The sequence below is a fragment of the Mus pahari genome, chromosome 7 (genome assembly GCF_900095145.1).
Source record: "Mus pahari chromosome 7, PAHARI_EIJ_v1.1, whole genome shotgun sequence".
In the NCBI taxonomy this organism is placed as follows: Eukaryota; Metazoa; Chordata; class Mammalia; order Rodentia; family Muridae; genus Mus; species Mus pahari.
The window spans coordinates 4006023-4010563 of NC_034596.1; positions in this window are offsets into that span (position 1 = coordinate 4006023).

Genomic DNA, 4541 nt, shown 5'->3' on the forward strand with positions numbered 1-4541 from the left:
CATGTGCATGTGCATGTGTGTGTGGTCTTCCTTTAATCCTAGTACTCCATAGGCAGAAGCAGTCAGAGCTCTGGGAATCTGAGGCCAAGCTAGGAAGAGTAACACCATGAGACCCTGTCTCAGGGGAGATGGCCAGTTGGCCATGAGAATGAATGGAAATCTGCGACTGACAGAGTTGGGGAGATGGGGGCATCTCTAGGACCAGATAGAGACTTGGGATAAGGGAGGCACCCAAGAATCAATAGGGGTGACCTTAGCTGTGACTCACTACATTGGGGATGATGTGGAACCTGAAGAGGACACCTCCTGTAGCCAGATAGGAACCCCAGTAGAGTGATGGGGTACCAACCCACCCACAAAACTTTTGACCCAAAATTTATCCTGTCTACAAGAAAATCAGGGATGGGGGTCATGGTGGGGCTGAGTGGAGTACAGACTGAGGGAATGGCCAACCAATAACTTGCCTAACTTGAGACCCATTCCATGGGTAAGCACCAACCCCTGACACTATTAATGATACTCTGTTATGCTTGCAGATAGGAGTCTAGCACAGCTGTCCTCTGAGAGGCAGCTGACTCAGACAGATGCACAGACCTACAGCCAAACAGTGGATGGAGCTTGGGGACTCTTATGGAAGAACAGGACGAAGGATTTTGGGCCCTGAAAGAGCTAGGAACTCCACAGGAAGACCAACAGAGTAAAATAATCTGGACCCTTGTGGCTGGCTCTCAGAAGACTGAACCACCAACCAAAGAGCTTACCCAGAATGGACTTGGGCCTCTCTGCACATATATAACAGATGTGCAGCTTGGTCTTCATTTAGGTCCAAACTGCAGCAGGGGGCTGTCCCAAAAGCTGTTGCCTGTACATAGGATATATTCTTCTAACTGGGCTGCTTTGTCTGGCCTCGGTGGGAGAGAATATGCCCAGGCTCTCAGAGACTTGGTATACCAGGGTTGGGGGCAGGGTTCTCAGAGGAGAAGGGGAGGGGGAGACAGAGGGAAGGATTGTGGGAAGAGGTGGCTGGGGGGGGCAGTAAGTAGGATGTACAGTGAGTATGTAAAAAAAATAAAAATTAAAAGTTAAATTAAAAAAAAAACCACCTGACTCAAATGCAAGCAAGTCAACAGTAAGCTCATGCCTGCTGGCATTAAAGTGAGACAGGGTTGGTGTTCTCTGGGTCCTTTCTCTCAGTCACTGCAGATAAGTGAGAGGCAGGGTCTGACTCCCTCCAGGCCTGAAGTCACAGAACAGGGCAGCTCTCGGCCTCGGCTCTTGAAGAAGACCGTTGAACTAGGAATGGAGTTGGCTTAGCGTGAACAAAGCCCAGAGTCTGATCCCCAGCACTGCATAAACTGAGCATGTAGCAAGCACTCAGGAAGTGGGGACAAATGGGTCTAAACTTCAAGTTCATCCTTGGATAGAGAGTGAGTCTGATACCAGCCAAAGTTACAGGAAACCTTTCCCTGTCTCAAAAAAAAAAAAAAAAAAACCAATAAAACCAAAAATAAATCCAACCAAACAACAACAACCACACACACACACACACACACACACACACACACACACACCACGCACACATACACACACAGGCACACAAGCCGCTACCTAAAGGTGCAAAGATTCCTTGTGTCACCTATAGCAACAGAGCAGATGATGAGAAAATAACCCAAGTTACATTTCTGGAGAAGCACGCTCTCCAGGTGAGAGCTACGGGAGTTCCAGTCGAGGCTGAGGGCCAGAGACAACACTAAGCAATTAGCTGGAAGGAAGTCATGAGGAGATCTGCCATGACTCTAAGAAGTCTCTCTTAGTGATGATGAGAGGAAAAAGAAGAGCCCACTTTTAATATGTGCCAAGCTTCCTGTCCCCACTCCACTTCCTCCTACCAAGGCTCTAAAAAGATGAAGAATCACAGAGTTAAGACACTGAAATAAGGAGCTGGAGAGATGGCTCAGTGGTTAAGAGCACTGGCTGTTCTTCCAGAGGTCCTGAGTTCAAATCCCAGTTAACCGCACAGTGGCTCACAGCCATCTGTAATGGGATCTGATGCCCTCTCCTACTATGTCTGAAGACAGTGACAGTGTACTCATATATATAAAATAAATAAATCTTAAAGAAAAAAGACTGATAAAAAATGCATGAAGAAGAGGATGAGAGACATCACCTCGTTCTGTTTTTTATGCCAACAGCAGCAGCAGCCCAGTGTCGTGTCGCTTACATGTTCACCATTATTCCACCAAGGCACATGAACTACTCAAGTGAGACATCTGGTCGTCAGAAGTACTTACCATTTGAGAACACAGAGTGGGAAAACTGCCTTCACCAGAGCTTGTTTATGCTTACTTGTTCATCAGTTTCTTTTTGAGATGCAGGAGACTGGACTTTGTGCATGCCAGTGCTCACACGGGGCTATATCCCTAGCCCCAGAACGTGTTTAAATTAACAGCTAGAGAAAAACTAAACTGCTACTCTATAAATGTACTCTATAAATATATATTGTAATGGTAGAAGGTATCTTTAATGTAGCCCCAGAAAGCATCGCCTTTGTTTTTGTATTTCTTTACACTTGCCCCCAGGTCCACTCAGACTGCTGAGTCATGAGTAACCCATCATCCATCCAGACCCTCAAGACAAAAATTCCAAGAACATAGTTGTCTGTGGTTTCTTGTTCTCATTCACTTCTCACATCAAGCACTAATGTCCTCTGTCAGCGTGCTCTTTCCACAGGTCCCCATGACCACACAGCCATCACAAGGCCCACAGGTCCCCATGACCACACAGCCGTCACGAGGCCTCAGGATATGATGCTCCTGACCCAGTACCCTGGCCTGCCAGCTGGACTCCCAGCTTCTGTTCTGGCTGTGTCTCACTGGGTACAAGCTTGTCAGGTGTAGTGGTGCATATCTGTAATCCTAGCACTTGGAAGGTGGAGATAGAAAGATTAAGAATTCCTTCCTTAGCTACTACATAGAGTTCAAGGCCAGCCTAGGCTACATGAAGCTATGATACCCTGTCTCTAAGAAACTAGTCAACCACCAATTAGGAAAAAAAAGGAAAACAAAGTAAAAAATACCCCAAAAGGTATTTTGATATGCATCCTCCGCGGAGCTTTGGGACAGCTTCTCGTGAGTGGGCACCTGCCTCCTCTCCAGTCCCTCTTGTCAACATCACTCCACTCAATCTGCCTCCTACACCAATCTCTCTTCATGCAGACTCTTCCCCTAAAACTCTTCATGGCCTACCCTCATTATCAATGTCACCTCTTCCAAGAAGCCTTCCCTGATTTCTCCATTTAAAACAGTGCCCTCACCTGTTACCTTTCTGGAACGCCCATATCTATTCTCTTCCCCTTGCTTTGTTAACTCACCTGTTATACATTTATTTTGCTTGTTTCCCATCTTTGCCACAAGAGCAGAGGTTTGCCTGTTTTGTTCACCACTATGGCTCCAGCCCCTTACATACAGCCTGACTCAGAGCAGCTATTTGTTAAAAGGTAGGGGAACAGAGCAAGCAGCCACATGGGGCACACTGAAGCATGTCTGGAGAAGAAGAGAAAGCATAGTGCTGGCGGTTTTAACACGCTCTCGCGGGCACAAGAAAAAACCCTCCGGGGTCAAGCCACTCCTGAAAGTGCCTGACTCCGTGCACAGAGCAGTGGGGAGGGGACTGAAGAGTAAGAGTACCCTCTGTGCCTGTGGTGTCAGACTGGGTCTGTCCAATGACACCACAGCACCGCACTTACCTTGGTGAGAGGTCTCTAGACACTACATTTGGGAGCTATTACTTTAGTTCTTAAAGTTTGCTACTTTTAGTATTGGTCCTTTTCAAAACCAACTCTTGATTGAATTAAAAGAAACAACTCTGGGGCCTGGGTTGACTATAAGGGAATGGAAAGGAGGAGTAGAGGTAACATAAAGATCAGTGTCAACTCAGGAGCCTTGGACCTCCAGCAAGCTGCCTCTCAATAAGGGCCCGTCTCAGTCTCTTCTGCCCTGTCATGCACTGGAGGATGCTCCATTGTCTCCTCTCTTACAAAGAGCCTGCCATATCAGCCTTGGATTGTGAGAAGCGGGTGTGGCCGTGGCTGCGGCCTTGTGAGCCAAGACGGCCCCCTGGTTCACTGTCAAGCCCCATGATTCCCTGCTTGATTACCAAAAATCTGATTATGCGCACCTGAGTGATTACACGCTGCCCGCCTGACATATAGCGTCATACAGCATGATATTGAGTCACTGGTCTATCAACACCCACCCTGTCTGTGTGCATGGCTCGTGTATAGAGCGTGCTGAATGCTGACTGGATGATGAGTGATGAGAGCCGAGTGCAAAGGGTGGAAGGGGATAAATTGGGCGACCCCAGAATAAAGAGCAGAGCTGAGGTGAAGCTGAAGGGAGCTGAGGAGAAGCAGGGAAGCTGAGAAGCAGAGGGGAGAAACTGAACTGCTGTAGAGAGTTGGGGTGAGCTGTAGAGAGAATAAAGGAAGCTGCAGCGGGAAGCTGTGGAAGCTGCTCAAACCCTGCCTTGGCGTATGTGACGTC